Source organism: Ambystoma mexicanum, chromosome 13, assembly GCF_040938575.1.
Source record: "Ambystoma mexicanum isolate Mex_15411 chromosome 13, UKY_AmexF1_1, whole genome shotgun sequence".
In the NCBI taxonomy this organism is placed as follows: domain Eukaryota; kingdom Metazoa; phylum Chordata; class Amphibia; order Caudata; family Ambystomatidae; genus Ambystoma; species Ambystoma mexicanum.
This window is the reverse complement of record NC_090938.1, coordinates 636405735-636416017: the sequence shown is the minus strand read 5'-3', so window position 1 is coordinate 636416017 and position 10283 is coordinate 636405735. Positions and strand designations below refer to the sequence as shown.

General features: G+C 44.9%; 1 protein-coding gene across 3 annotated transcripts in view; it reads left to right on the top strand.

Moving 5' to 3' along the window:
• The first annotated feature begins 928 nt into the window (after nucleotides 1-928).
• WIPF2 (WAS/WASL interacting protein family member 2) overlaps nucleotides 929-10283 on the top strand; it is a 447965-nt gene continuing 438610 nt past the window's right edge. For 2 of the 3 annotated variants that reach the window (XM_069634576.1, XM_069634577.1), the window contains exon 1: nucleotides 929-1149. The gene's annotated coding sequence lies outside the window, so the exon portion shown is untranslated. The remainder of the gene's footprint in view (nucleotides 1150-10283) is intronic. The other variant, XM_069634575.1, reaches the window with a different exon arrangement.

Sequence of the window (10283 nt, the reverse complement as noted above, 5' to 3'; positions counted from 1 at the left end):
TGCCTGTTAAGACCACCACTAAACTCCCCTATACATGCTAATATTTGGAAAAACCTGGGTGGGAAATTTTGTAACAAAAAGCGGGAGAAATGAATTATCTCATTTCTTTCTCAGGTTAGAAATATTTTAGGTGGGAGAAAGTGAAAATAGTAATCCCTAAATCGTGAAGGTTGGCTCTCAGGGGAGTTGCTAGGTCTGGAAAAGACACGGGGCTAAGCTGATGTCGGAACTGTTGGGACTGGGGGCTAGCTAGCCTTTTGGCTGTAGCTCCTGAGATTCTATCCGGGGCTACAACCAAAAGATCAGGGGCTATAGCCCCCTTAGCCCCCCCCCCTAGCAACGCCCCTGTTGGCTCTCCTGTGCAAACGTTGTGAACCACTAGTTTCAAATACACTTCCAACTCATACACAGCAAAATTAACCCCTTTCCCAAAAGACATCAAACAACAGAATGCTACACTTCTCATGGATAAGGATTCCTAGCACCTCTGGCATGATCCCCCTTTGACACAAATGCATCAATGCCATAGCTCTCAACCTTTCGGCGTGCGAGTACAAAACCAGACACACACGCAGTACCCTCACACGAGCACCACCTCTCTTAGCTTTCAAATCTGACAGAGCACCAAGAGACAGTAGAAATGAGAGTAGAGCTGAGCGTGGTATACAACCCAGTAAAAAAAACGTAACTCAATAATGAAAAAAATTCCAGCTCCCTGTGTCGCGTGTAAAACCCATTAATAGAACATTGTGCAATAATGAGTGGCATTGCTCAGTGTGTCGTCCCAACATGCGTAGGTTTGCTACAGTGCTAGTTTGTTTCCTGCAGTGACGTGCCAGGCCTCCTATGCCCATCGCAACACGCCGCAAAGTGCGGTCCATACACACCGCGGGAGTAGGAGGAGCCGTGTCCCCCGCACTGCGCAGGCGCGCTCGCTGCTCACCCGCCCTGCACCGGAAAAGTCGCTTCCTCCATTTTGTTTAGTTCCCTGGTCCGCGGCCGCCGTTCCCGGGGTATTTCCGGGTTTAGTAAAGGGAGCTGCAGGGACTTTGGCGGCGGGGAGCACAGGGGGCCAGTGACCGTTGCTGGCAGTGTCACTACACGGCGGGCGAGCCAATGGTGCGGTCCCAAGCAGCGGGGCCGGGAGAGGTGAGTAAAGTCTGAAAAGTGGTGAGGGGGTTACTTAATAAGGTCTAGGAGGATAGGGCGAGTGATGTTAAAATTGAGAGTGTGGATGGGGAATGAGATGTCAGCAGGACACTTGATCAAGGAGGAGGGAAAGTGGGAGATGTTTGTATATTGATCTTAGGCAGTTATCATGCAGCAAGGAGTTTATGCAGGTAGCTGGAGGAGTCAAGCGGTGGGCGGTCTGGTGGCAAGTTGAGGGATGTAGAAAAGTGATGGGAGGTGTTGAATTAGCCATGGAAAGCACTTGATGGGGAGCACAGGTTTTGGGGACTGGGGCGGGATTTGGCAGCGAGTGCTGTCAGTTAAGGTTCTTGGCTGGCAAGGTGGAGGCGTGAAGTGGCTAGATCGCCAATGCTGACAACGGGAAGGTGCAAATACGCGCTCCTTTTAATGACGGGCAAGGTGTGACATGCAGAGAGTGGAGGGGGCAAGTGACAGGCTGGGGTGCACGGAAGTAATCGGTCCGGGTGCGGGAAGCGCATTACAATCCCAGACGCTGCATTCCTGTTTGCTGGGGGGCGTGCAAAGGAGGACGTTGCTTTTGCAGGTTTGCGAACACTGTACGCATCTACTGCGCGTAGAACCCTTTCTTTCGGGCAGGCACAATATCGTGTTTTTCTCTATTGTACAAGAGCAGCATCTGCATAGCGGAATAGATGTCTATAATGCCGACGTGCTTGATTGATTCCGCTTAGAGATTAAATATTACTAACCTCCACAATATACCTAAATCATGCCTCGCCCGTAAATGTTTTGTATTAGATATATATGCATTCTGAGTACAAACACACCTTGCGCTTGCTTTGCTGTTTAAATGTTAGCGCTTTACATTACGCTGGTGATAGTTGGGGTCCGGTTTTGTTGCTGGGCCTTAATAAAGGATTTACCCATCGGCACAGTAAATGCATGTATATTGTCATAATTGACAAATTCAGCTGAACTGGTGGTGTGGCCCATGTTCAGTTAGGTGTTTAAGTACAGAAGGTTCGTTCGCATTGGTTTTTACTGTTGGAGGGATGTCAGTATCGTGGGTTGAGAACATCGCTGGGAATTGGCACCCCCTTTTTTGCTTGTGCTATTAGGTGTCAAAACCACCTATAAGCCAAACTATTGCATTAGAGTACAGATAGGGAGAAATTACATATGAGGGTGAACACAAACAGCTTGTAGGCGGTGTTTGGTTATTTTTCCATCCATTGACTGCACATGCTAATCACTGACCATTCCCAGCCAGTTCCTGCCCCTCCCTGCCAAAAACACCTCCTCGTGGGAACTCTTTGAGCTAGCTTTAATCAAGCCTTACCAGCCCCACAGATAAGGGGTGTGTATCTGCCACTTTTACTCCCATAAATTGGCACATACTCCCCCAAAAATAAAATAGGGAGTAGAAATACTCCCAGAAAAAACATGAATAATCTTGCCCTCCTGCTTTCATCCATCCCTTCTCCATGGTTGTTTGCTCCATTAGTGCATGTAGTACCACAGAAAGAAACTGCTATTGTAAGTGCCTGATTTTGAAGAAGTAAATGTGTATTTTAATGTGCATGAAATAAATATTGCACAAACATTTCGGTTTTCAGTTAAAACCTATTTTTACTCGCTTATAAAATACTCCCATTGGGAATTGGCCTTACATTTTTGCTCCCTAAAAAATCATTTTACTCCCAACTTTAAAAAAATGGAGTAAAATACTCACACTGCAAAATCTTATCTGAAGCACTGTGCCTTACCATCAAACTTTTCACTTGAAGTGCCTGCCAGTGTTTTTTCAAAGCAGAGTTAATGACTTAAATGGGGTTGTAAAGACACTGATGTAATAAACATGTCTTAACCAGGTTGTCTCCAGCCACTCGATTTTATAAGTACTTTGCAGCCCTATATACAGATAAGGCAGTGGTCTTCAAACTTTTTTGGCCAGGGCCCCCCTGAGCAAAATTTGGACAGGTCGGGACCCCCCAGAAATGCCAAATGGACAGTATATATTGCGCGCCGTCACCTGCTCCCATCAAAGTCGCTGGGCTCCCTCATCCCACTCCTACCCAGTCGCTGGTCTCTCCCCACCCCATCACACACCCAGGGCTCTCCCCACTCTGCTCCCATCACTATCCCATGGTTCCCGCCCATTGTGCTCCCACCATAGTCCCTCGGTTCCCCCATCCCATTCCCAACACAGTCTGAGGGCCAGTGGCGGCTGGTGAATCTTTTTTAAGTGAAGGGGCATTAAGGGGAGGTTCGGGGGGGTTTCCCCCTGTGAATTTCTTTTTAAATAATAGGTTAAAATGTTGCATTGTAGAGCATACTTTTAACAAAAAATGGGTAAATAGCCAAACAGTTTGCAATTGTTGCTGGGAGTCCAGGGGGCAGGCATTGATATTTTATTTCTATCGCGCTCGTACACAAGTGTTTCAGAGCGTGACAAGGCAAGGGAGGGGAACAGAGGAGAATAAAACAGCGATCTTACTAGGCCCAGTGACATTGAGAACGCGCAAGTGTGAGGGGAAAAGTGCTTGGAAGGGGGGAGAAGTGGAAAGTGCGAAGCAGAGGAGAAACAGATAAATAACAATAAATAAATAATAAAGGCAACAAACAGTGGTAGTGCAGCCAGCAATTTGCAAGTGCTACGTTTAAGGCAGCAGACAGGGTAGGTCTGATAAGTGCAGGAAGAAAGATGGTTCTCCTCAAGTTTTAGAGTGGCAGGGCGCTGTTCCAGAGGGAGGCCCCAGCTGAAGACGGAGATCTACCCCCAGCTCGTTTCTTTGATAAACGACTGACCCTGAGGGAGTTGGAGGTAGAGGAGTGAAGAGCTCGAGAGGGGAGGTATTTGCGGAGGAATAGCTGAAGGTATTTTGGACCCAGGCCCCAGAAAGCCTTGTGGACAAGGCAGAGGGTTTTGAATGATAGATGTCCGGTAAAAAGATACCATCCCTGTCCCCTGGGCCCCACTGGTCCTAACACAATGAACATGATTATGTGTATATGCAAGGCGCTGCACATTCATACAGCAATCACTCTATCATTCACATGAGCATCCATCACCATACACTCACTCATAACGCATCCATACACATGTTTAAATAAAAACAATGAACATAAACATACCTTCTGCATTGGCCTGTGTGTGGGTGCTGAAACGGCCTGCTCCAGCTGCTCTGTCCGTATGTGCGAGGAGGCGCAGGAGCTCCCCCTCGGACATACAGACATGCAGTGCCCCAGCCAGCATTTCCAATGAGCTATGCAATGCTGGCGAAGCAAAATGCCCCAGCACTTGCATGGCTCAGTGAGCATGTGCGGCTGGGGAACTAAACTGAACTGTCAAAGGGAAACAGTGTTTCCCTTTGACAGTTCAGCCAGCCCAGGAGCACTCCATTAGCTGGATAAAGCAGCTGAGGGAGTGCTCACTGTTTCACTGGGCTGGCTCATTAGCTCCTCCATAATGGGTGAGGGGCCACTGGGTGGGCGCCTCTTGCCATTATGGATGAGCCGCCAGGCTCGGACAGGCCTATAGGGCAATGCCTGTACCAAAAATGTAAAATGCTAGTTTGGGCCAATCAAAATGGGCCACCATTTTGGCCAATGTGGACCATTTTGATGAGTTACTTAACTATGCAGTTAGTAATGTTGACCATTGTTGCTGAATATATCACAATTTACTTACATTTCAACACAAAGCACCCCTTTGGGTACTATTGAAACAGTGGGCTTCATAACTACTCTGGCGGTAGCTGTGCCGGTAAAACCGGCACGGCTGCCACTGGAGTTGCATCCGGGTCTGGCACCCGCGAATGGGCAATTACTAGGTCATGCCGAGTTAGGCGGACATGATAATTGCCCTTTCGAAGGTGCCGGTAGATCCCCATTCCCATTTGAGCCCCATATGGCTCAAATGGGAATGGGGAGCTCGGATGCACCGGCACCGTTAATAACGGTGCTGGTGCATCCGACGAGCTGAGGTCAGACCTGGCGGGGGCTGTCAAGCACCCACAAGCACAACTCTTACTATGGCGGAACGGTAGCAACGGTGCCGGTAGCTTACCAGCACCGTTGTTACTGGTCCGCCATAGTAGTAATGAGGCCCAGTCTGTGACTAAAGGAATGAATATCCATTTACAACTGTGGGCCACTTTTTCATTGTTGCCTGAGACAGTTTCATGCTTCAGCCCGCCCATGTGGGCCACCCCTGCCCATTTCTTCCAATCTAAAAAAAAAAAAAAATCTTTTTTCATGCTGAGCTCTCTCACGGCCCCCCTGGGTTGCACCCGCGGACCCCTAGGGGGTCGCGACCCACAGTTTGAATACCACTGAGATAAGGGGTGTATCGACCACTTTTACTCCCTAAAAATAGAGAAATGCACCCAAAATACCAACAAAAAATGGAAAACTCACATAGGACTTGGTGCACCTGTTTTCACCCACACAGCTCCATGGATCTGTTTGGATCAGTGGTGCATGTAGTACCACAGGAAGAAGCTACTATTACTGCCTAATTGGAAGAAGTAAGCATGTGTGATCCCGGGAGGATAGCTCAGCGGCAATGTTTGCCTTGGAAGCAAGACGACACGAAGCAACGCAGGTTCGATCCCCGGGTCCGCGCTTAGATACCTCTGGGTATTTAAGCGCATTATAAAAACGCAACCAAGACAAAAAATTCCTGTAACAGCGCCTCGATGCCCGTGGGCTGGGTGAGTGCTTTTAAAATGCAAATAAATAAATGTCCTTTTTTAATGTGTATAAATAACGAGGTGCAAATGAATTATTATACAAAAAACATGTTTTGTTCGCTTACAAAATACTCCCATTGGGAATGGGACTTACTTTTTTACTCCCTAAAAATCATTTTACTTCCAACTTTAAAAAATGGAGCGTAAAATACTCCCACTGCAAAATCTTATCTAGAGCACTTGCACTGTGTCCCTCGCTTAAGTTGTGTTAAAAACGAGCATTGGCAAAAGCCAACATTTTTGGTTTGTGTATGTATTAGACATTTGCCAAACTCTCCTATTAAATGCCCTACAACTCTCACCATTTTGCACCTGCTTCCATCAATGGCCAGTAAATACCACTTCATAACGTGTATTTGTAGAGCACACGTTCACCCCAGAGGAGCATCTGGGTGCTATTGACAGATAACAGATGTTTTATTGTTACCCAACTTAATGGTACTCGTTTAATTGACCTCAGAAGGATGAAGGGCTGAGTAGACCTGCCGGGATTCGAACCTGTGACCAAGAGGTCAAACACAGGCCCCTGTAGTAGATGCATTAGACCACTGAGCTACAGACCCAGTTCACTACAGCAGTGCCCCGCAAGTGCCTTTCCCATGCCTGAACAAAAGCACCCAATGCTGGCATTCCGGATGCTTGTTTTATTAACCGGTCGGGAAGATCATTGCTATGTCATGTTGGTTACTTGTGTGGCTTTGCTATAGGAGGGGAAACGGTGGGGGTGGTTTATTTGTGTAGTATATGTCCAGTATCCGTGTCTATATGCCTTGTCAGGTAGTGGAGACTGCCTGTTCTCTTGGGTATTTTGTATGTAGTTGAATGTAATGCCTGGTTGCCCAGCAACCTACTGGAAGAGCAGTATCTCATCATTAGAAGTCCTGCATGTACGGAAATGACAATACCTTGTGACTGTGCCATACGATCAACGCAGTGATTGTTGGTTGGGTGTTCTAATTATTTAACGTGCTCTGTACTGACATAGGGTCTTAATCGTAGCGTTAGCAGCTCTTTATTTGGAAGAATGGTGATTAATGTCCTAAGTCTTGAACAGTGCGCTGTTCATTTCTTTTTATTATTTTTTTAAAACTTTATTTTCATTGTAAGTACTCAGGAGTAACAAATATCAACATCCAAAGAATAACATTGTCGAAAAACCACAGCTCACATCGAGCAACCTGTACATATTTACAACCCCCACCCAGCACCTGAGTCCACAACCCACACAGATTACCGATCAATACATAGTGAGGAATTGCCTCCATATTTTTTCAAACAAATGAAGCTTTCCGTTACATCGAAAGATAACTCTATTTCCGCTAATCCATGTATTTCATCAATCCAATTTTAAATCATAACTAGGTTCATCGTTTTCCGACGTCTCAATATGATCATCTTACCCACCATTGCACCACAAAATATCAATTTTTTTTCTGACAGATGGATAGTCCCTCCAAAAGGACATCATTGAGTATCAAGTTCTGAAAATCAAAGGCTATTCTTTCATCTAACTAGGTATCACGGATCATACCAAATTCAAACGAAAAACCTTGTACCCTAGTGCAGGTCCACAGCATATGTTCAAAAGTGCCACAGTGTCATGTACACAAGACCAGCAATCAGAGTTGTCCATCAAGTCCCTTCTAAAAAGTTTTCTGGAGTCCCTATTGATGATTTTAATTTGCCGGGACCGCTCCACCAAACTTAAAGAGCACAACTTAGTATTTGCACACATATTTGACCATTGATCCTCGTCAATTGCACGCCCAATCCTTCTGCCCCATTCTGCCCCGTTCCTCCCTCAGCCAATCATTGCTCTTAAACTCTCCTGCAGTCAGACCATAGACACGATTCACCAGACCACATCCCCCCCACTTTAGGTTTCTGCCAGAGTATTTCAATATCCAGACTTTTTTCCAGGTCAATATCACCGACAGCTCTTCGAATCTTACGATAATCACTCGGTGAAGTTCGGAATATTAAATTTAGATTGCAATCCCTTCGCAGTCAACCATCTTCCATTCTCAAACAAGTCACATGACCAGTGTACCCCTGCCAGAAACCATTCCGACCAAAGAAAGGGCTTTACCTCATATTTAATACCAGGATTTAACTAAATGGAGGCTTTAGGGTCCTTCAATGCATTGAAACCCAAACTGGCATTCAGGCCAATCCACGAATTGAATAGATATTTAGACAATGGATCTTTAACACCCCGTTGACCCTGCACAGTTGTCATAATGCTCTGGGCCGTAAAGGACCAAAATGGCTAATTTCAGCACACACCCACTCATTCGGAACCGGCTGTACAAAATCCAATAAGGTGCGAGACATAAAAGCCAAATGATATGCCTTGAAATTGGGCACACCCAATCCACTTTTTCCCAGAGGTAATTGTAACTTACACAACTTAAGCCTAGTGCTTTATGATCCCACAAAATATTTTGGGTAAGTCTATCCAGTTCCTGTCAGAAATTCTTCCCTATATCCATTGGAATCGTGCTTAGTATATAATTAATCCTAGGCGTGGAAACCACTTTTAACGCATTTACTTTCCCCCACTCGGAGAACCTCAGAGAGCACCATCTTTCCAAATCCAACTTATATGCAGTACAAATCATGTTCATGTTTTCCAATACAAAATCACTTAAATTCAGCAAAATCCACACTCCCAGATACAGCAATTTTTTGGCACACCATTTGAAACCCCATTGTGTAATGACTTTTCTTGTCGCATGGCACAAATGGTAGAACCTCAGATTTGACCCAGTTTATCTTATAGCCCGAGAGCTTGTGAAAGGCCGATAACATTTCCATAAGAGTCGGAATTGAAAGTGCGCTGTTCATGGAGTTCCCTGGCGTCACGGAAAGGATATTAATCGATGAGCAGCTTGTGTAGTTTACCTTATTCCTATTACCTCACGTAGAGCTTGGAATGTATTTGTGAAATCATGCAATGTTTCTTAAAACCTTCTCAGTGGCTCTGTACATGATCGTTTGAAAATAAAGGTTGCATTCCGGGTTCGGGTGGAAATTACATTTTACATGTAAAGTGCCTCGTTTTAGATTGCTTCTTAATGCAATGTGTGTGAGAAATATGATGAGGTACAAATATACACAATTTTCCGGTTCCTGGCGCTCACTCCTCTATAATTAAAACCTTCATTAAGCTAGTTTTATGATTGACAATAATCAATCCCAAATCTTCAATTGTTATGTTGCATTTTATTTGGTAACTGTAAGACAACTGCCTACACGTGTTTTGACCAAAGGGTCATCCCCAGGGCAGCCTTATTGCTTTCCATGAACACTTTTCATAGTTCACAAAGGTCCATGAAGATTCTTGACAATAGATCGGGTATGTTAAGACCCCTGATCCCATTGGGTAGAGGTGTTAACCCACTAAGTTTGCATATCTCAACACACCCAAGCTATTGTCGGGAATGTTTATGGCAAGCAATAATGCTGCTTGAGGACGGCCCTTTGGTCGAAAACACATGTAGGCTGTTGTCTTACATTTACATAACATTTGAAGAGTTGGGATTGATTGTCAATCATAAAATTGTCTTAATGAAGGCGTGAATTATAGAGGAGTGAGAACCAGGAACTTTCCTGCTTGTTTTAAGACCTCTCTCTGGGGACGTTGGGCCAAGGTCACCACCAGTCCCCTTCCGTGCAACTCTTGCAAAAATTATAGATTGGGCGCTTAGCCTTAACCCTCAAACGCCCCCCGCCCTCATATTTTTTTCTTTTAGTAAAGACAGTTGGTAACTCTAGGCATGCTTTTTGAGTAGTTTCCTAATTCTAATATAGTGTGCGCAAAAAATAAATACAGAAACATTTGGTATATGCAATGTTATGCACATGCATCAATTGTTAGTGGTTTTGTTAATTAGAACATCTTGTAGAGTCCACAATCGTATTTTTTTCCCCCAAAACTTATATAACAGGATATTCTTCTGAAAGTGATTTCAAGCAAGTTATCCTGCTGGCCAATGTTCGCTCGGGTTTGAGAATAGTCATTATGCCAGTCTTTACTAACACAGAAGACAGTGACATTGCGGATAAAAGGGGGGCACAATCTCAATCAATGGGTGTTCCAAAGTTGTGATTGAACTTCTGATAGCCCATGCAGAGCGAGAACATCATGAAATTAAGTTTCAGATAGAAGCACTGAAGGCAGAAATAGCAAACCATAAGAAACCACTAAGAAAAAACTCAGACACAATGGTAGACATCTTAAACGCCAAGATGAGGTTACGTTTCAGAAAGAAAAAGAAAATTCTTTAACAACGATAGGCACTATAGAGATGACTGCGTTTGTACATTTCAGCCTACATATGACAATACTAGAGGCTCAGGCTCCAAAGACAACAC